The sequence below is a fragment of the Myxocyprinus asiaticus genome, chromosome 19, assembly GCF_019703515.2.
Source record: "Myxocyprinus asiaticus isolate MX2 ecotype Aquarium Trade chromosome 19, UBuf_Myxa_2, whole genome shotgun sequence".
Taxonomy (NCBI): Eukaryota; Metazoa; Chordata; class Actinopteri; order Cypriniformes; family Catostomidae; genus Myxocyprinus; species Myxocyprinus asiaticus.
Genome location: NC_059362.1, coordinates 37,124,267 through 37,147,881, shown reverse-complemented (window position 1 = coordinate 37,147,881; position 23,615 = coordinate 37,124,267). Strand labels below are relative to the sequence as shown.

At 38.0% G+C, this 23,615-nt stretch overlaps 1 long non-coding RNA gene across 4 annotated transcripts; it reads right to left on the bottom strand.

Moving 5' to 3' along the window:
- Positions 1–5,858: 5,858 nt before the first annotated feature.
- LOC127410196 (uncharacterized) lies at positions 5,859–22,606 on the bottom strand. 4 transcript variants are annotated; one of them, XR_007892095.1, is made up of 5 exons: positions 22,313–22,606; positions 11,735–11,828; positions 7,327–7,480; positions 6,728–6,855; positions 5,859–6,595 (listed from the first exon to the last, which is right to left on the bottom strand). It is a non-coding gene; the product is annotated as an uncharacterized LOC127410196 (long non-coding RNA). The 4 variants fall into 4 exon arrangements; XR_007892096.1 differs by having other exon boundaries at positions 6,784–6,855; XR_007892094.1 differs by having other exon boundaries at positions 5,859–6,855.
- Positions 22,607–23,615: the final 1,009 nt, after the last annotated feature.

Genomic DNA, 23,615 nt, shown 5'->3' with positions numbered 1-23,615 from the left:
TGTTTTAACCATTGTATAGTTGATGCAGATTTTGTCTTGTTATTTTATATTTAATATTGTTGCTATTTTTAAGAAATATTTGCAAATAAAATGTATAAATCTAGTTATTTGGTGTTTAAGGTTTTTGCCTTGCTTGTGTAAATATGTACAATGAGTTTGATTTTTGTTCTTGTATCAGATGTATGTAAATGTGTATTTATATTATATGTATGGTTGTATATACATTAAATATACATTGTATGTACAGCAAGAATTGCCAGTTGCTGTTGGGGGAGGAGTTGAAAAGAGTCTTCAAGCCGACACTTGCGCTTGTTGTCTGCTGAACCTACACCAGTCACAGAAGATCATGTGATGTTTGCAGACGAAATATGATTCAGACAGACAGATGCTTGAATTTTACAAAAAATAATCAGAAACATTGTTGCTTAATACAGTGCCTGTTGTTTTTATAAGAATAAAGTTCAATAAAACCTGTATTTAATATCAATAAAGGAGTCAGTATTTTTAATCATTTTGAAATTTTTTATGAATAAACATAATATTACTAAAACAAACATAATATAGCATGATGTAAACATGATGTACGGTTATTAAAAACACTGCTGTGAGAGATTTTGCCAAACTGGAGGTGTCAAAATAAACACTATGGAAATGGCATACTACCACACTACTCTTATTTCTGCCATAAACAGACATAGCAGAAGTAGTAAGAGTAGTATGTGAATTATGCAATTGCGAACGCAGCCCATGAAACGTGTAACCGTTGTCACGTTGCGAGTCTGGACAATCATGAATCGTGTCGTCATTCAGAGCTTGTGCCGCTCCTCTGGAGCAACTGAAGCAGCTGCACCGGTACTTTGATGGCATTTGTCATGGTGACGTGGCGGTGGCACCGGTTCAAGTCAGACAAAATTTCTAACTGACATGCACTGCTTAAAGTCCAACGCCGATCGGTCTGTGCAATGCTGCATGAAGTTGAACACACCTTGTCTCTTCTCTTTGATATTGTCATGTGATGCTGTCATGTGTTACTGTCATGTGATTCCTTGATTGATGCACACAGGTATATATATGGGTGTGTTTGTAAGGGTCATTTTAGTCTGATGAAGAGCATGTTGCTCGAAACATAATCTTTGCTTTTTCTGTGGTGAGCTCAGTAAATTTATTTGGGAGCAACAGTGTACCGACTTTATTGTGAGTTTTTATGGATATATATTTTTGGGTTGTGCACCTGGATTCAACAATTTGTTTGGATGTGCATGCTTTCTATGATCTTTGTTTATGACTTTATAAACCCTTATTTTTCAGAGTGCCATAGTAGAGACACAATATGATGTGGTCGCTTCAGTAAATGTGCTTTTAATACCGAATTTGCTTTTAAAACACTATCTGTAAGGTTTAGGTGCTGGTTTAGGGAAGGATGTCTGTTTTGTTTACCTCTCATTTATCTTTTAAGACACTATTGGTTAGGTTTAGGTTTCCTCATTAAAACATTGTCTAATTAAATCATAATTTCACTCACTTCTGGCTCCCCCTGCAGGACATTTCACTGGTAAACTCTAGCCAAATGTTTAATGAAGCATGTAATTTTGGTTGTCATGTAAATTTAATGAGATTAGGCTGTGCCACAATACATTAAAGACATTTAATTACTTCTGATATTATTCGCTAAACCTCTTTGCATGTGAAATCAGTAACAACACCCCCCAAAATTGAATACTAAATAGAATATAATATGGTATATAAACACAGGTGGTCATATGTTAATGTTCTAATGGTTGAAATATCAATACCATGACGATTTCTGCATGACCTGTTTTTGCAGCTTTTAGTTTCAATATATCATCTGGGTGGAATGGGAGGTATCTTTTAAGACACTATTGGTTAGGTTTAGGTTTCCTCATTAAAACATCCATCTAATATTCACCTTAAAAACCTTGTCTGATTAAATCATAATTTCACTCGCTTCTGGCACCCCCTGCAGGACATTTCACTGGTAAACTCTAGCCAAATGTTTAATGAAGCATGTAATTTTGGTTTGCAAAAACTGCCATTGTCATGTTAATGAGATTAGGCTGTGCCACAATACATTTAAGACATTTAATTACTTTGCATGTGAAATCAGTAACAACACCCCCCAAAATTGAATACTAAATATGCATTAGAATATAATATGGTATATAAACACAGGTGGTCGTATGTTAATGTTCTCATGGTTGAAATGTCAATACCATGACGATTTCTGAATGACCTGTTTTTGCGGCTTTTAGTTTCAATATATCATCTGGGTGGAATGGGAGGTATCTTTGCATTGTAAAGCTTTATTTCAAAAAAGCAAGGAAACTCCCATTTTCTATGATACAGTAGGCCTATGTATCTTTTATCCTCTTATATAAAAGAAATATCTGAGCTTGACATTAACAGAAATGATGAAACAGATGAAGCAACCGGGATCACTGCTTGTGTCACTTAATTTGCTCGCAGAGGCACACACACCCACAGAGACACTATACTGCTGAAATTTGGAACAGCTTCAAATGTAGGATATTAGATTTTTTTGAGGAGAAGCTGGCTTTGATTGGAAATATCCCACAGATTAAATCACAGAGGAAGATTGTTGCTCTTGCCAGCATATCTGGGCTTTAGAAGTGAAAATAGAGCAGCACTGATTGATTATTTTAAAGAGAAAGAGAGATAAAAATGTAAATTAACTTGTTCATAGACACTAAGGAATACAGATAATTTTGGCATCCTCATGCTCTGGCAAAATAGGACAAATACAGGGCATTCTCAGTTTCTTACTTCAAATTTTATTTAGAAGTTTGTGATATTTAAAGACCCCATAAAATCGCTTGCCAATCGCAGTTGTCTTTCCTGTTTTGTCGTATTTTCTATTGTATGGAAGGGCTTATGTCATTGCCATGAACCATGATTTGCTACTTGCTCTAATTGCTGGTCGTATGGGGTGGGGGGGGTTGTCCTTCTAGAGAGCATTTGATTGGACAAACATCTGTGTAGTGCGAGATGAGTCATTCATATTTTTTCCCAGAAGAGAAAGACTGTACATTTTAAATATGTGTATCTGCTAAAACTTAATTTGTCAACATCTCTGAGTACACTACCATATAGATAGCTTCAAAGACACAGACATGAACTATAAGCCACAAAACTCGAATTGTAATTTCATAGGGTCTTCAATATATTTCCTCTTTCAAAAAAACGTTTCTGACATTGAATAGCCTAAAAGCCAATGTATACTTTAGGTTGTCCACGTTGCTGATCGGAACGCGCACAGTATGCGTGATGCAAATGTCATCATCAGTACAGTCCAGATTTTCTTGACACGCAGTTGTAGCACGCATATGTTGAACACGCTTGCATTCAAAGCTCGAAAGGCTGCGCATTCGACCGTGTGTATGGCCTGTTCACAAGTTCATTTTTTTGGTGCAATTCTTCGTTCTGAAACAAGCTTTTGAACAGGAACAATGCATTCCTATGGCGCTATTCATACTGGGTCCAGCAAATTGCCTGCTAACAATCCAAAGGCTTTTTGTTTTGTTTTTTATATGGAGAGTGGTCGACTTTTTTTTTCTTCGGACTGCGATGAAAACTGACTGACCAATGAGATAAGAGCATTTTGTCATTTTTCCAGAGTTGCTGCAGCTGGTCAATCCAGCGTGATGGTGGCACTAATCAACTGGCAAACACCAGCATTGGACGTGCAGCTGATACACACTCCCAAAAATTATATACTTTAAAAATGTTGCATTTCATGAACCCTTTGTACTGCAAACATAAACCTGTTCTGTTTTTGAAAGTCTGCTTATGTGTGTTAAATTTTATGTACATTATTTAATGTGTATATCACTGTGCCTGTTATGTTCTCGTGCCATTAACAATAGCAGCAAGGTTCGGCAATTCGTTTGCAAGAAGCTCTAAGTAAAATATCCCATAAAGATTTTTTACATGCAATATTTTAGACAAACAAATTGCGGAACCTCACTGCTATTTTTATTGCAAGGATAATATAACAATTAAAGCATTGCAATAATCCGAATATTTGTGTTTTCTTTTAAATAATTTTTAATATTATGCATCCTAATTTATATACTCTTATTCTTAATGTACATTATTCCATGTGTATTTATATCACTGTACCTTGTATTATATTATCCAGGCATTAATCCAGGCATTATATAAAAAAATAAATAAAATAAAAAGTTTTCTCGAGTCAGTTTGGAATATAATCGTAGCAAAATACATGTGAAAATAAATATGAAATGGCACTCTTTTTACTCATCTCACTCACATAGAAAAACACAGATTATATACTTGGTGCTGTAGTAAAGACACCTCCGCTTAAATCTCCGCTCTCTTAAAGGCACCTCCGCTTAAAGGGGAACTTTACATTTGTGAAGGGCACCTTTAGATTTGTGAAGGAAAGGGACAGGGGCTTGCCCCCCTTCTGTGCATGTCAGTGGTGTGAATAGACCTTCCATCAGACGTTCGTCTCACAAAATCCTCACAGATTTGGTGTGAACAGGCCTTTAGATGACCCAGAACGTGGAAAAACTAAGTAGACCCGATCCTTAAGCAGAGAATTACTGCTGTCTTTCAAACAATTTTCTAACACTGTCTATTGCCACCGGAGAGAAAAGTGTCTTTCATACAGGGTACTTAACAACATCCCGCATAGGCAGAGTGAAGCTCTGAAATCCTAAATCAATACAATGTTCAATGCACTGAGAAGCAGTAGACATACAGTATTTAATGAAACCATTATGCTGAGCAGCACTACAGCTATTTTTAACTACATAAGAACACTGCAATTTGTCAATTGGTTGTTAAATGCAGGCAATCAAGATGAACCAGCTCACAAATGAGTAAACGAAGGTTTACAGATATACAAATACATTTGTGCACTATGAATATGGTATATGTATGCATATAGGAAAAAAATTAGGATTTGATTTTCACCAGTAATTTTAATATCTCATTTAATGCAATGTTAGATATAAGCCATCGTTTAAAAAATAGGGCTATATTGGCAGAAAAATAATGATCACAATGAGTGTTGCTGCTAAATGATCAGTACTTGAAAGCACTAGAGATTTACAGAGAACTGAATAAGATGCTCCTAATAATCCCTTGAGACAATTGATTGGCTTCTAATGAACATGTACCCTCTTTATTCTAACCCTTGACTTTAGTGGTACAGTGTAAATTGATTACAACACTCAGGTGGGTTTTAGGTGCATGTATTTGTATTGTGTTGATTTACTCTTGTTCAGGGTTAAGGAGGGAAAACCTCAATTTAAAATCCTGGCCCATAGACATCTGTCTCAGGATTGACGTTGGCTAGCTGCCAAAAATAATGTTGAGTGAAAATGTACAAGTGATTTCAGAAAGCTGTCAACATTCATTTTCTAACAGAAGGCAACATACTGTCCGGGCCCGAAACTTTATGGGGCCCTAAGCAGAATTTGATTTGGGGGCCCCTTGGTGCCGCCAATACAATTGACTATTGTCAGTGCTTGATTATTCGCACACTATAAATCTAACACACCCATTATCAGATTTATTAGTTGTAGCTGTGTTGCTTACATCATACCAGTGTCTGCCCGGCATGTTTTTACCCTTCTACGGTTTTTAATTGTAACAGTAGCAAACCCACAAGAGTGGTCAGGTGTTAATTTGCACTTTCATATTTAAAGTCTTACAGTACTAAGTGGTATACTTAATGTGGTGTACTGAAAAGTAGCAAAATAAGCCAGCAGACAATGCATTTACTGTAAACAAGTTAACCACTTTAATTGCTTTTGGTTAAAAAAAAATTTGCAACGTGCAAAAGTGCAGAACAATCAACTACATATAAAATAACTTAAGATAAACAGTGTCTTCTTATATAAAAAATGTATTTAAATGTACAAAATGGACAATATTAAATTAAATACTTAAATAATTACATTAAATGAACAGATCAGATGGACCTGTAACAAGATCAAGGCTATTTTCATGCTGTTTCAGTAGTGCACCTATATTGACCCAATCCTGTTGTCCCTCTGTTTCCAGTTTTGTGGACTTCCTGGAGAACAATTTGCAGCAGAAGCAGTAGACTGCATCATTACTTTTTGAATAAGTGAGCCAGCTCCGCTTGTTTTATTCCTCATTAATTAATTGTCTGTAGGTGTAATGGTTGTGGAAACTTCGGCCATCAGGTTTTTTAGGGAATGTGAAGTTTTCCTTTATAGGCAGTGGCCCTCTGCTTACCAGATCAGTCCTTTCTGAGTTGGACAGGATAGATGACCACTCAGCTGGGTCAAAAGGATGAGCTGCTGATCCATGGTGTAGGCTGGAAGTTGCTAAGGGTGTAGATGTGACATCAATCCCAATGACCACAGAAGTAGAAGGACCTATAAGGAAATTACACTAATAATTATAATTAGAAATATTAATCTCAGGATATTCTACAGTAAACTGAGCAAAAACAAAGGCTGCTGTGCTATTAACTTAACTGCCACATCCACTGAGTTTGAAACAGACATGGAAGGAACAGTAGGATCAGTGGATGCAGGTGCTGGTAAGTGCTCCTCGCCTGCAGAGGATGGAACTGATGAAAGATGAAAATAATAATAATAATAATAATAATAATAATAAAAGCTAGCCATGTTAGATGTCATATTAGAAGGCAATGCAACTGTCTGTCAAAAACAAAAAAAGATCTCACAAAAGGCATGGTTTATCCATATAAATATATTGATCTGGGATTGTTGAAAACTCAACTGCTGTATCATCATCAGCTGTAGCACTGGCACTTGGGGCAGGCGGCGTTGGTTGTGCCCCACCTCAGTGCTCCTAGGGATGTTTCATAAGAGTACATAGTTGACGGAACAGAATGTTATTTTAACAAGATAAATTATTATACACAGCAGCAAGCCATCTGTACACCTAAAACAACAACTCTTAATCTATAACTAGCTAACTGAGGCATAATGATATTTGAATATAATAGCAAAGACCCCAAAATGATAGGCTAATTTAAATAATGTTAAGCAGTTATCAGTACCAAGTTTATGGAACAGAAGCTTATTTTTATGACAAAAATATATACCCAGGAACAAGTTATTTTTACACAGAAGACAAAAACTTTAATCTAAAACTAGCTAAGTACTATTTTGTATTATAAAATATTAAGATGTCAAGGCTATTTACTGATGTTTAATCAAACATGAACTTTCCTGAAACAAGAAGATATGCTACCTAGGCTATGTTAACTAACTAGCCAGCTAACGTTAGCTCGCAACATAGCCTAGCTACTTTACATACCTTTATCCTGCTCTTTTTTCTCTTCCTCGGTTTACTTCTTTTTCCTTTTCTCTGCACCAGAGGGATATGTCCTTTTTTGTGACATTGCTGTTTTGCTGCAATGCTGCTGCCTCTTCAATCAACTAACTGTCTGACTGTGCTTGCATCCTGCAGCCTGTTAAAATAATATTGCATTTAATATTAAGTTTTTGTATAATTACCATTGTCCATTGACATAATATATATATATATATATATAAAAATCAAGCTGTCATGTCATGTGCTCTTGGGGGCCCCAAGAAGCCGCTTAGTTCGCTTATGCCTTGGGCCGACTCTGATACTGTCCATCACAGACAACCTTAATTTTTTGGCTGCTTGGTGAATGTAATATAATGCTGCAAGCTGCCATTTCTAATACTGAAATAACATTTGTTTTTTAAAACACAGCTTCAGGGTCAAGAAGAGACTGTCTGTCCAAATAAATCAACCAACCACAGTTACATATCTTGATTTTATGTGCCGTTTAGGGACAAGTAAATCTGAAATATATGGTTTATTCTCACCACTTAAAAGTCCTGAGATTCAAACAACCTTCAGAGTTCAGGCTCAGAATTGCTCACTGCTCTTATCCTAAGCTTTCTTTTTTCTAAATCAAACATTCACAAATTGAAATCTCTCACAAATTGATTACAGTACATTAAATTATTAAATGAAGAGGCCAACATTTTTTTTATTTTTTATTTTTATTCAGATCTAGAGTTCAACATAACAGATCTAGCCATTCAAATGGCAATAATAAGGAAGCACTACAAATATATGTTTTGAAATATCTAAGGTGCTGCGGTATAAAAGAACAGTACCCTGCAAAACAATCTCCCTGAGCATGAGCTCACTCAGCATGTTTTTTTCTGCATCAGGAAGCAGCACAAAGCTGATAGGACCAGCAAGGTACATTTGAGACATTTGTATTTCTCTGGTGAAACAAATGCTGGGACAGGTGTTCCAGCTGGCTGGGCTAAGCTGGCCTCAGACAGAATGCTCTGGAGGTGTCTATGTGGAAAGGTATCAGAGATTCAAGGTGTTTGAAGCTGCAGCCAGCGTGCATGAATGTGATCCAGCCTTATGTTTTGTCTGTAGACTATCGTGTGATGCAGTAAAGTGGTTCTGAAGCGACACAGAGAATAGGAAGGTAGAGAATAAACAAAGCAAAGTGAGTTAGTCAATGTAAGAGACTGCACCTCCATTTGGATATAAATATCTATGACAATGTAATGGCACTTAAAAAGCAGGATGCAAAGTTAGGCTATAAACTGTTTTTGTCCTGGATAGCTTTTGCTAACACACATTCCATAAAAAGAGGACAATGGATCAGATTGTCTGTTAGTTCCTTAATAATGATATGCCCTTCCACGAATAGAACTACCCTTACAAAAAAACTTTAGAGGTTTGGCAAACTTGCCGCAAATTTTCCACTCATTATTTTCACATGCAATGTGGCTAAGCTCATTTGCATGTGAAAATAATCAGTGGCGAATTTGCTGACTTTAAAAAGGTCTTGAAATGCCGTTTTTACAACCAATTCTAATTTTATTTAATCAATATCTGGCACACATTGGATCTTGCCGCATGTGTGTAAACAACAAAAATGCATGAGATCAGATTTTCTCCCCTTTGATTTGGGCAACTTTCAAATGTGGTTGTAAATTCGATGCATACCTGATATGTGGTCATCTCAACTAAGGCCACGTCCACACAAATACGTTTGTTTGAAAACACATTGATTTTGCTACATTTACAGTTATCATCCACACCGAAAATGGAGACTTTCGAAAATGCTCTCTAGTGCCGCATACTTTGGGAAAACATTTTTCCGAACGAGTTTTCAGATTAAAGCAGATTAGTGTGGACGTGGCCTAAATCTGGCACACTTTCTCCATTTAACTTAGTAATGTTCTTTATTGCTTCTCGAATGGGATCAGGTTTGGCAAGTTAGCCTTGGCAGTTAGCCCCTGCTGGTAGATGTGGTTACTACATCATTATGAGGACAAGAAGTGTCTTTCTTCATTTACTGCCATTCAAAATAGCCTGTATTCTGTCTAATTTTTTTTTTTTTTTTTTTTTTTTGCTAGCAACATCTACAGTAGATTGCAAATATTTTATTATAGTAGATGTTTTACCAGTACTTGATGTTTTTGGCTTAAAAAAAAGGGGAAAAAACGGGTCCCGGCACTGTGCCATGTGCAAAGATGGCAGCATGTAGGTCGTGCACTCCATGCACCAGCCAAGTAACTGCTATTGAAATTAATAGAAATGCTAACTGATTCAAGCAAAATTTCAGGGCAGGTATAGAAATTGGTTTGTCTAGGACATTTTTTGAGTGAGAGATAAGACAGAGCATTCAGTCCTGACAACTGTAATCTCACATGCGTATGTGCACAGATCTCACATGCGAATGTGCACATATGTTCTGTGAAGAGTGCTCACGCACAAACAGTCAAACGCACTTCTGGGCAGGGTTCCAGTGTAAACACAGTCAGTTATGTCTAAAATTAATATAAACAGGCTGCACAAAAAAAATCAAATGGGTGTCAAAATATTGAATCTGTGCATTAGGCTTTGCAGTGTTATTAGGTAAGCCAAAGAGCTGAAGACATTACAGCCAGTAAAAACTAAGCGACCTAGAGAATTCCTGGTAAACTTATGTAATTAATTCCTCCACACAGAGGGCTGCTTGGATTGTGCACAAAGGAATAGACACAGTTTAGGAAGTCAGACTATAACTGCTTGTCTATGTGGTGGACATGGGCTTCAAAATCAGCTAAAAGCACTGATCAAATAGCAGCGCTTGCAAGGCAGCAAAACATAGTATTACAGTTTTACGTTTTTAAGTTTAGGTTTTAGGCTTTGGCTCTTTGTAAATGAAATGCCACATCAGAGCCTTAATCTTTGCGGTTGTCATGAAAATACAAGCACTTCTTGCTTTCTGTTGGCTGTTAATGAGAACCAACACAATGTGACTATCTTTGTGTAAAAACGGCTATATATGGTTAAACAGAACTGGAATCCATATGCAAATATTATGATAACATCGTTGCTGTTGGTTACATTTTGAATTCTGGAAATTCTGTCAGTGTAAATTAATTGGATTCTGTCAATGGTAAATTAAATTAATTTTAATTTTACATTTCTTAAAGTATAAAGTTTACAAAATTTAAAAATAGATAGCACACGTAAGACTAAAAATATAGCAAAAGACAATTATCAAGATCCAAGCAGTTTGAAAAACAGCTTCGGTGCTTGGGCCCCTAATTATCTACAAAACAACATTTGAATGGAGTCTGTACACAGTTGAATTATGCAGAAATTTGTGTAGAATCAGAAGATAAAGAATAATAAAAAAAGCTGTATTTTAGAATTATGTTCATCTTGCAAGCACTATAATGAAATGCATGCTAAGATACATTTAGCAGTAATATTTTTGTGGTTAACGTACTAGTCCACAGTTAGAGCATTAATTACGATTCCATCTATGTAAAAAAAAAAAAAAAAAAAAAAAAAAAACGTTTCTATTTTATTGTGTTTAAAAGTACCTGATATGCTTTCTCCTTTCTCAAAAATCTGTCATTTGGGTCAGGGGTTGGCGATATGCCTGGTTGTAATGCCATTTTGACTCTCAGGAGCAGCTGTTCAATGGTGAGTAATCTGACAGCAGGTTGGATTTTGTTTTGTGGTGATGATAACAACACGCTGTAAAGATGATTACAGTGCACCGACTGAAACCGCCGCTACATGCTGGTAGTCCTGTGAGTTTTACTTGAGGTGTAAACTCTCAGAGTAAAATGGAGTGTTCAGAAAATATCAAGGAAAGCTGTCAATATAATAAAATTGAGGTAAATTCAACTTCTGGGTTGAACCATGTACTACGCCCTGGAATACCTTGTTTAATTAATGTAGAGCTTAGCAGATAAGGCCCAAAATGTGGCTGTGTTATCAGTGATGATTGCTGAGCCAAGCATCACTATTATTATTGCTTATATACAGGGTTAGGGATTTGTGAGATCTATCTAGGGACTAGAATATCACAGAGACTTGGGGGTGGGGTCTTTTGATCTGGGCCAGTTTGCAACCACCTAGCAATGCCCTGGCAAACGCATACATGGTTAAAACACCAGAACGCCTTTGCAATTCCATAGCAATGCCCTGGCAACCAATTTAGACACCTTAGCATTATACAGCATATATCATATTGCAAATGATATGCTGTGGGTGAACATGATCTCAAATTAAATCCTTTGTTACACACATGATGAACAATAATGTGTCTCAAATCTTAACTCAACATTGTTTTTAACACCCTTTCACTTCCTCCCATCTTGGCCTGTTATAAATGTCTCAATACACGGAACCCTCCTGAACAAGTGATCAATACCTGAAAGGAAAGAGAGATTGATTTTTCCCCTGTTCTCATCCGTCAGTGTCTCCAAAATGAATGCATCCATCTGTAAGCATATTGCATATCGACCCTGGGTAAACACAGATACACAGCAAATGCACAATTATCAAGATGCATTACGGTGTGGTAAGAGGCCATTTGTCATTTGACAGGTGATCTGTCTAAAGCATTTGCTTGACTTGGTCAGAATATCAAAAATGTCTGACTTGTTTAAAAACATCTTGGTCTGTCATTACTATGTGCATGTATTTGTGTCCAGCTGCCTGTGCAATTCACTTTAAACTTAATAATCCTGCCTTAATAATTTATCTTAAACTTTAACAGACCTGGAACAATTTGTATTAAGTGTAAGTGGGGTCTGTTTCACTTTTCATAAAAAAATACAAAATTAAATTGATTCTTAAATTGAAAATTACATTAATTCACTTGGCAGACACTTTTGTCTTAAGCAACTTACGAACAATTTATTCAAGGTATACATGTATTAGTACAGAATGTGTGTTCCCTGGGAATCAGATTCCTGACATTGATATTGCAAGCAACATGCTCTACTAGTTGACATGAATAATCTATCAATTAATTATAGGCCTATTTAGAACTATCTATCTATCCATAAATACATTTGCATTAACATTTGTTCATTCAGCAAACATTGATCCAAAGTGACTTAGAAATGAGAAATGCTTCAACACTATCAGAAAAGTAAGGGATGGCAATACACTAGCTGTAATTCAGCCTCTGTTATAATGTTATATTGAAATGTTATATAATTTAAAAATATATTTTTTTATTTTTTTATTGCATCTTTTAGGATGTATAACAAGTTTTACAGAGAGACAGTCCACGAAGTCGCAGAAGTGACCGATTTCAGATTTTTTTCAGACTTTGATGCTTTTCCTCGACTTACAATCCGAACATTAAAAAAAAATAAATAAAATTAACAGGATTTGTTGAGTCTAAGTGGTCGAAAAAAATTAAATAAAAGCGACACCTTTGCTGTTCGCGGTCAAAATTGGCCGACCATAGGAAACGAATGGGACCCTAAAACATTTCCATTACGTATGCAACCTCGGTTCCCTGAGATGAAGGGAACAAGACATTGCATCCTTGCTGAGTGTCCTTCTAAACAACCTAGTTGAAACGCTTCTACAATAACGCCAATATTCTAATATTGGCTGTGGTGTTTGAGCTCCGCCCTTTTAGGCGCGAAGCTGTCCGCTATAAAAGCAAGCACGCAAACACCATTCCTCAGAATTTTCTGACTGAGGGACAAAGAGCGCATCGCTCGCACCTCAAAGAACTTGTCTTGTAGTGCGGCCAACATTCGTCATGTCTCATTCCCTTCGTCTCAGGGAACCGAGGTTACGTACGTAATCGAGATGTTCCATTACGACTCACTACACTTGACATTGCGTCCTTGCTGACGCATATGGGGAACAGAGTCCCATCATGCCACACTGTATGACATAACCATCCCAGAGAGGAAACATGACACCGCAGTCTCACAGGACGGCGACTGTCCTCCATAGCACACAAAGAGTTGGTCAGACAGTCTGAACTAGCATGTGCGCTCAACATATGTGTGTAGCGCTCGCAAAGGGCATAACAAATGCAAGGACTGTTCCTCATCCGAATGAAATGGAGGAGGGAAAAGTCTTGAAGGTGAACCACATGCACCAACCATATAACTGAGGCCAAAGCCAGCAGTGATGCGGTCTTAAGAGAAAGCACACGCAATTCAACAGTCCAGAGGCTTAAAGGGAGGCCCCGCGAGCACTTTTAGGACCAAGTTAGGTCCCAAATCGTGGCTGTAGCTGCGGAGAGGGGGATTTAGCTGCCCCGCCCCCAAGGAATTATGATTAAATCATGTTTTCCTATAGAGGTGCCGGTTTCAGGCGCGGATATAATCACTACATAAACTTTGAGCATAGACCGAGTGAGTCCTGCGTCCGATCACTCTTTAGAAATGTGCGAATTTCAGGTATGGGGCAGTTCACTGAGTCTTTACCATGTGAAAAGCACCAGTTAGTGAACACATTTCATTTCAGTGCATAAAGGCATCTCGTGGACAGTGCTCTAACCTGTAAAATGGTGTTCATAACCAACCGAGCAAATTCTGCCTCGTCCGCTGTGCTCCGTTCAAAGGCTACAAGGCTAAAATATTTGATGCCATGAGTGTACCTTCATTTACTATTACTATTATTTTGAATGGCCATGGAAAATGAAGCAATGTGATAACAATTTTACCTGGTCGCAAAAAGTCAGTTAATTTACCTGATGAAATTTCACCTTTTGCTAACCCTTTATGCTTTGCAGAGCTAATGTGTGCTTCTAAATCACTTGCACCTTTATTAGCAACTGACACATAAGTGCCAGCTTTACATGTCATACATTCTTCTTTCTACGGATCTCGACCTGAATGAAAGCATGGGAATTTTTTGTGCAAATCTTCTGTAAATTTGAACTGTTTGGGCATTGTTTCCACTCAGCTGTCATTTGCTGCTACTGTCAAGCAACTGTTTGATGCTGAATCAGTGTTGCCAACTAGTTTCAATGAAAAGTAGCTAAAACCTGCTCGAAAAGTCGCTAAATGTCACTAGATGACGTTTAGCATATTTGTGACGTCATCGCGTCTCATTTGCATTTTGCATACTGTCCGCCCTTTAAATGTGTTTGCTTCCCTGTGCTTACCGTACATACTGTAATACCCTATTAATTCAATATATCTATCAATCATTCAGAGAGAAAGTTAGAAGCAACAGAAAATGTTTTATCTTTTCTCTCACACAGCGCTCAGCCATAACCAACCACTATGTGCATATTTACAAAAAAACTATGAGCATATTTACAGAAAAATCTATGTGCATATTTACAAAAAAACTATGTGCATGTTTAGAAAAAAACTGTGCCTGTTTACAATTTTTTTTTTTTTTTTGCATATTTACAAAAATACTATGTGCATATTTACAAAAAAAATAAATAAATATGTGCATGTTTAGAAAAAACTGTGCATGTATACATAAAATTATGCATGTTTACAAAAATACGATGTGCATATTTACAAAAAACACCGTGTTTGTGATTCTGATCTAATTCCAGATCACTCCATGAGGGTGCTGAAACAGACTTCATCATCATCCACAGGATCCATAACCTCAGTGCTCTCCCCCTGTGGGGCGATATTGGGGTGCAGAGGAAGAGCTAGAACCTGCTGCAGGACATGTTTTAAACGAATAGGCATCTGAAGTGCCAAAGAGCAGCACCTTATCTGGCAGTTTGTGCTCATAGCATGCATCTCCAGACAGCCTCAAACCATATCTAATATAAAGAATAGAGCTGAAGGTCTGAAGGGACATACGATTCCTGAGTTTATTTTTAATTTCACCCATTTGACTGAACAGCCTTTCTACCTCAGCATTTGAGTGAGGGAGAGAGAGAGGACAGAAACTGCAGCAGAAGCCAAGTGTTTATATGGGTTTATATCTGCTGAATCCTGGTGTTTCTTCACATCAGCTCAGAATGCCATGGTGTTTGTTGTTTCCTCCCATTTATGTAGATGAATAGACCTCCACTGATTAATAATTTTATCTATCGTCTTTCGGCAATATCCTAAAATGTTTGCAAGTTTTGTCATGTCTACCAGGCTCTTGCTGTGCTTTAGTGTCTCCCCCACACTGAACAAAGACAAGTACTGCAATATCTCCACATTATCTGGGAGCCTTGCTCTTAGATCATAAGCTAAGGAGATGGTGTAGCTCACACACCTCCTTCAGATGCAATCCTCCAACGTATGGCTTGGGAGAGATGTGTCCATCTATTGGCTCTTTGAGCACATCAATTTTTGCCATTGGGTTAATGATCCTGCTGCAGACAGACTTTATAAACCTCATTAAACAGTCAAGCAGCTTGAGTGGATCTGACTGTTCCCCCTCAAAAGCCTTAACAGCAGACTGCACCTCACTAATTATAGATTTTAGAAAAGTGAAATACAGGAGGTTCTGTGGGTCACTGTACATGGAATGTAGAACATCTGCCATGTAGCAGTGTTCACTTGCCATGGTGAGGCTGAAATGCAATTTTAGTTCCTCCCACTGATCTAAGATTCTGGACACGGCGGGCTTTATGGAAAGCCAGCGTGTGACATAGACCTTAGTTATCAGTAAAGGCCTCTCCCCACAGTTTATTGTCTCATAGACAGCCTTTTATGCTTCTCTGCACTTTGGTGAAATAGAAAACCAATTATAGGTTTCTCTAACCAGGAATTCCACACTACGTGGAAGTGTGTTTTTGGAGGCAGAGCTTACAGCTAACTGTAGTGAGTGACACACACAGCGGGGATGAGGACCAGATATTTTAAGTCACCCTCCTCCCTCTGAATTTTGTGCACACCATTGTACACTCCTGTCATTGCAGATGAATTATCTGTGCCAATTCCAAGCAGATTCTCCCTCTTGAGGCCACAATTCCCAAGAAAAGATAAAACTGCTCTGGCTATTGTTCTAGCATCTCCTCCCTTCATCTCAACAAGGCCTAGGAAAGTGGCCACCACATTTCCCTTGTCCTCACTAAAATACCGAATTACGATCCCAAGGTACTTTGAGACACTTACATCGGTGCTTTCATCAAGAAGGAGGCTGTATTGGCTGTCACCAATGTCAGCCACCAGTCTTTTTAGAAAATATGGTGCCAACACACCATTGATCATTTCAGTACACTTGGTACGGTGCATCCGAAAATGTTGGGCTGCACTGGAATCTGGAAAAGCAGCCTTACATGCCTGACCAATGTGGTCACATGAAAGAATGGAACAATGCTCTGCGATAGCCATTGCCATTGTTGCCTCTGCCTGTTTGAAAAAGTCAGTGTTTTTTGAAGAAAATGGCAATGTAGATTGCTTAGATCAGTTATATGGCTTGGATTTTTCAGTGTGCTTCTGAGTTGACACATGCTATTTAATGTCAGATAACTTGGCACAGAATTCTGTCTTGCAGTAAAGACAGTAACCCCTTGTGTCATTGCCCACATATGGCTTCAGCCACCCCTTGAACACAGGGATTAACTCCCATTCTTTTCTATACTTTTGGGAGTATATTTTACATGTTAGCTACTTTTTTTGAAAATGTGTGTAATGTCCAATGCTGTGTGTATTTTTATTAATATTTGTGATTGTATTGTGTGTGTATATAAATGTAGAAAAATTTAAAGTTTGTTATGTGTTTGAATAAAGTACAATGTAAAGAGTTGTCTAAGTAAGTGTCTGAATTCAGAGAATTCAGAAACAAGAATGAACAACTGTCTAAAAATCTCTTGTGATTAACTGCATGAAAAGAATAAAAATAAACGGTCAAATTAAACTCTTTAAATTTAAAACAAAAGGGCAGCAAACAATACAGATTCGTGATTGGTCCTTGACAACGCTGTTTGCACATGCACAGCTCATTCACGTCTATGTCAGCTGCCATGCGTTCAACTGATTGGGCTGCTCCGCCTTCTCACCTCTCTCTCTGTCAGTCTCACTGAACAGAGTAGACACGGAGAGAGGTGTGCCTCCGAGTCCGGGCAGGAAAGCAAGATCACGCACTCACAGGGCAGTACTGACAACTTTCTTCAACGGAAGGTAGCTAAGGTTTGTCCAAAAAGTCGCTAGATTTTTCGCTAGGTGCTTTTTTGAAAAAAAGTTGCTAAAGAGGTCTGAAAAGTCGCTAAATCTAGCGACAAAGTCGCTAAGTTGGCAACACTGTGCCGAACACAACAGCGCTTCGCACGTTCGCGGAGAGATTGACAGGCAGGAATTTGGCCAATAGTTGCTGCAAGCCTCTTATAATCGACCAATTGGTGTGCGAGAAGGCGGGACTTATAAAGAGGGGTTAAAGCAATGCAAATATGCACACACACACAATGAAGTATTAGACCAGATGTACATCATAATGCAACTAAAGCCGAATCCCAGATATTTTCGCAAATTTAGAAATCCTGGCCAGACGCTTTTTAAGGTCCGAAAAAGAGGACATGTCCAGGAAAAAGAGGACGTATGGTCACCCTAGCTTTACCAGTGGCTCGCCAGCTAAATTTGGCGGTGCTGAGGCAGTTGGTGTGGGGTTTTTAGCTGGGTGCTGGCCCAAGACAGAGCGGGAGTGAGCCGGTTGTGGTGAAGTACTGCTTCGTTTTGGCATAAAATGTCTCATAGCCTGTGAGTGTTGCTAAGTCGTGACATAGATCTCAGCAAATCTATCCACAGAGCCTCTGAAAAGGCTGGATGGAGACACTGGAGCATCAAATAGAGCAGCTTTTCTGTACATACACTACCGGTCAAAAGTTTTGAAACACTTGACTGAAATGTTTCTCATGATCTTAAAAATCTTTTGATCTGAAGGCGTATGCTTAAATGTTTGAAATTAGTTTTGTAGACAAAAATATAATTGTGCCACCATATTAATTTATTTCATTATAAAACTCAAATTTAATAAAAATTTAAAAAAATGTTTTTGAAATTGATGACTTGGACCAAATAATAAAGAAAAGCAGGCAATAAGTGCCCAACATAGATGGGAACTCCTTCAATACTGTTTAAAAAGCATCCCAGGGTGATACCTCAAGAAGTTGGTTGAGAAAATGTCAAGAGTACATTTCTGCAAATTCTAGGCAAAGGGTGACTACTTTGAAGATGCTAAAATATAACACGTTTTGATTTATTTTGGATTTTGTTTAGTCACAACATAATTTCCATAGTTCCATTTATGTTATTCCATAGTTTTGATGACTTTACTATTATTCTAAAATGTGAAAAAAAAAGAAAAAAAAAAAATATATATATATATATATATATATATATATATATATATATATATATATATATATATATATATATATATATATATATATATATATATATATATATATATGTAGAGCCGAGGAGGGCGGGCCGGGCTGGAATGACGCACGCCCGGTCCCCAATCAGCCTGATGGGGCGCGCGAGGGATAAAGGCAGCCGGGGACGACAGTTCGAGAGAGAGAATTGCAGGCAGCTGTACTGTGTGTTTATGGTTGTGTGTTTTTTGTTAAGTTTATTATTAAACTATTATTTATATTCTTAAGCCGGTTCTCGCCTCCTCCTTTCCACTGAACCCCCTTACACTGGTGCCGAAACCCAGGAAAGAGGAGGGATTCCCATCGCAGAGTCCTCGACACTGCCGTCCACCCAGGGGAGCGCCGCTGCCATCCGACGGGGGACGGAGTAGCCTGACCACCCGGACGCGGGGAACGGCCGCCGTCCGCGAGGCGAGTGGGGACGGGACTCCCCGACCACCTGGAGCGAGGGAGCCGCTGCCGGGGGCGGAGGAGTGCCCTGGAGGGGTCGAGAGAAGACCGCCGTCCTACATATAGAGAGAGAGAGAGAGCTTTTCTTTTGTTATTTTATTACTGACTGTTTACTACTGAATAATAACTTGAGATTTTGATTATTTTATAATTAACAGATTAGTTAGTGTTAGGCTATTATTTGTTGTGGTATTGAAGCTGGTATCAAAAATCATCACATTTCACTAAAGTCAAGTCAAACTTGATTTATAAAGCACATTTAAAAGCAACAGAGGTTGATCCAAAGTGCTGTACAATTTACAAATAAAACATATAAAAACAGCCAAACAGTATACAGTAAAAATGCAACCTTTACATTAAAAAAACTGATCAGCAAACAGTACATTAAATAGTATCAAATTACAATGAATCGAAATAAGACTTAAGGGCAGATTTGAAAATAGCTAAAGATGGTGCAGGCCTTATATGAAAGGGTAGGCTATTCCAAAGTTTTGGAGCAACAATAGAAAAGGCCTGATCACCCTTTGACTTGCAGAGCGAACGGGGGATAAATAAAAGAAGCTTATTACCTGACCTGAGCATTCTTGGAGGAGAGTAAGAGTGCAGAAGGTCACTAATGTATTTAGGTGCAAGGCCAGAAAGGGCCTTTTTAAAATCAATTTTAAACTTAATGGGAAGCCAGTGTAGAGAATCTAATACAGGGGAAATGTGAACCCTCTTTTTAATTCCAGTTAAAACTCTAGCTGCTGCATTTTGAACAATCTGCAGACAAGATATAGCAGATTGAGGCAGACCGATATACAGTGCATTGCAGTAATCCAGCCGTGATGTAATAAAAGCACTGATCACAGTTTCTAGGTCTTTTTGAGAGAGAAACTGTTTTAGATTAGCAATAGGTCTTAGATTAAAGCAACCTCGCTTAACAATGGCACTGATTTGTTTGTCAAAAATTAAAAATGTGTCAAAAATAACCACAAGATTTTTGACATGCTTTTGAATGTTAGAGGAAAGAGAACCTAACTGTGCTTCAAGGGCAGGAGGGGGGCTTGAATAATAACTTCAGTTTTGACTGCCCTACCCAGCGCCATTTCAGAGAATCTAGTTGATTGCGTAGGTATAAAACAACTGAACATTTAGTCCACTTCATGGAAAATACCAAGATATACAGTATATCTTGTATCACCATTCAGCCTAAAACTACCGAGATATGACTTTTGCTCCATATCACCCAGCCCTAGTTTTTACTGAAATGAAGTTAACATAAATGTACTTATTTGCATATGCATATAATTTATAAATTTACAGGTAAATAAGATCTAAATAGCATAAAATCCCAAAAGAAGTGCATAATTTTATTGCTATTACTTCAGGGAAGAATAAATGTTATCATTTAAAAAAAAAAATCACAAATAGCCAAGGTGTCAACTTTTACTGAACAGCCTAGGAGGTTAAACTTGATGTTGTAATAACATTGTTGGTTGGTTCGTTTATTTTTCTCAATGGGAGTAAAAGTTAAACATTTCTGTACAACCCAACTCGATTCGAATTCTATGATTTCCTACGTTTTGCCATCTCGTACTATTATAAATGACTGTCATGAAACCAGGTTGTCCCCACTGATTGTGAATATTGTGGCACTTTGTTATCCTATTCTTTTCAACAACATAGTTTGCACTGTTTTAAGCACAAGATAGAATCTAATATCCTGCAAGGCAAGGCCATCTAACATCTTATGCCTTCTGTGTTGCCTAATCTTGCAGCCCAATATAATGGCTACAAGAACACTTCCGAGCAGCAACATGGCAGAGTGCCTGTTAGATTTGAGCCTGTCAGATTTGGGGGTGTGAGCCAGATAAAAGAGGGAAACGGAAATGAAACAAACTAAATAGCCATCACATTATTGCTTGTCCTTTTTTAAAGCTTTAAATGAAAAATTCTGAGTACAAGATGCTTGTCTGATACAGACAGCAAATGCAGCCTAAGCAGAAATTTACATGCTGAATATACATTATGAATTTTGCATGATATTTGGAAATGGATCACGCAGGTCGCTCAGATGCCAGTAAAAAGCACTTGTGCCTTTACTACCACCCTCCAGCTATCAGATCATGCAAAACCATTTTACCAACCATATAAGCCTGCAAGGAATAATGGACTAAAATTGAGAAAAGTGTTTGCAAGTCCTTTTTTTACACATTCCAATGCCTCAGTAGAGGCACATGAAATTGCACTTAAAACTGACACGTGCCTTTTCCACCTACAGGAAAGTTGCATTCCCACTTCCTGGTACATTAATCACCTGGAAACTGAGACAACTTTTGAAAACACTACAGCTGTCAGACAAGCGAATGCAATGTAGAACTTCCTATTACACCAACTGCCTCCAACAAACCAGAAGATCTCTGGTATCACTCAGTCCATTAACATTTTATACAGAGGCTGCAACACAAAAGCCCTCCGGAGTAAGACTTTATTTACAGAGAATCTAGTAGCAAGTAGAAATGGTAAGGAACAGAAGAATATGCACACTTCTCTTTTCCTTACCTTCTTTGTGTATCTCCAGAGACAACACAAACCTTGTGCACATGCACTGCCACATCAACAAGAAAGACCTGCTTATTATATAATAGCACATTTACCCAGTATCTGAAGCTGACCTTAGATTCTAGAAATGAGATGAATGGTTACATAATCTTAAATTTAAAGACATGATCAGTGCCTTAGCAGAATGACACATTAAAATGCACTAAAAAATCTGGTCCCCAAAGATATTTAGTTTTTTTCCTTTTTCATTCAGTCCACAACATTCAGATATTTTTTATATCAAGTGAAATAAATTATTTACAAACCTACTAAGAGACTATACAGGCTCTAGACTGAAAAATGTTCAGTTTTAAGTTAAATATAAAATTTAAGTGGCCTGTCAGCCTGGGAATTAGTTCTAATACACATACTTTTACACTGATCAGCCACAACATTAAAACCACTGACAGGCGAAGTGAATAACATTTATTATCTCATTACAATGGCACCTTTCAAAGGGTGGGATATATTAGGCAGCAAGTGAACTGTCAGTTCTTGAATTTCATGTGTTGGAAGCAGGAAAAATGGGCAAGCGTAAGGATCTGAGCGAGTTTGACAAAGGTCAAATTGTGATGGCTAGACGACTGGGTCAGAGCATCTACAAAACGGCAGGTCTTGTGGGAGTGTTCCTGGTATGCAGTGGTTAGTACCTACCCAAAGTGGTACAAGGAAGGACAACCGGTGAACCAGTGACGGGGTCATGGGTGCCCAAGGCTCATTGTTGTGTGTGGGGAGCGAACGCTAGCCTGTCTGGTCCAATCCCACAGAAGAGATCAGTGGCATCTCAGGGTCATTATTTAGTGTGGGGCACAAACAATCACTTAATCAATTATTTGACCAATCTTTGAAACACTGACAAATAATTCAATTCATTTTGACAAATAAAAAAGAAACAAGAAAAACATAACATTAACCTAGTGCATCAGTTTTGACTTCACTCTTTGTCTCTCAAATTCCCGCTGTGCATGTGCTCTGTTTATTCCCTGGTATGCGTATTAACTGGCGCCATCATCATTTACACCTGGTATTGTGCATCTCTTTTGTGTATAGATTTTGAGTAGAGGGTATCTGATTTCATGACTGCATACATCAATCATTACTTCAGTGTGTTAATGCATGATAATAAAGTGCAAACAGCATAATAACAAAAAGAGAACTCAAAAAACAGCGCAACATTTCAGCCAATTATGCATGCATTTAAAGACCCGCTCCAGTGAAAATCATGTTTTTAACCTTGTTTACATGTCCACATGGTGTTTTTTATATGCTAGGACATACCATGAGTGAAATCAGCAGTCAACATCATGGCTGAGCATTTTCGCCTTGGAACTGCAGTGTACCAAATACAGTCTGAAAGACACAGATTCAGACAGCCAGGGTTTCATACATCACAAACCTAAGGAACCAATCCCACCAACTTGCGGGGTGGGGCTATCAATATCAATAGCATACGCTACGGCAAAGCAAGGGGTATCAGGAGAAGTGCAGCTACATATCGGTATTTTGCAAGACATTCTGTTCTGTTTTCAGATGCGAAGTTGTGAAAGGACAAATGGTGAGCCTTCATGTATTATCAAAGGATCTTAAAATCCGAGATAAATGGGTGCAGTTTATTTGGAAAAATCGTAATGTCCCAGCAAAACTTCTAGAGAAAACTCGGGTTTGCAGTAGTCTTTTTCCAGAGAACTGTTTTGAAAATTTTACCCAAAACAGATGGGTTTTGCCACTAAATTAATATTGAAGTCCATCAGTTTATCCTGGGGACACAGCAAGTACGAGCCAACATGTTGGTAAACCTGTAAGTTTCTTTTTCTTGTGCTTTATCCGTTGACTGTGTCCAACAAATCTGCAGTGTGCTAAATAAAGTTAGTCAACGTTAGCATGCCAAGTTACATGATGATTCATGACAAATGCTGACAGGAAATTGTATATGGCTTGGGTATGTTGATGAATAAAG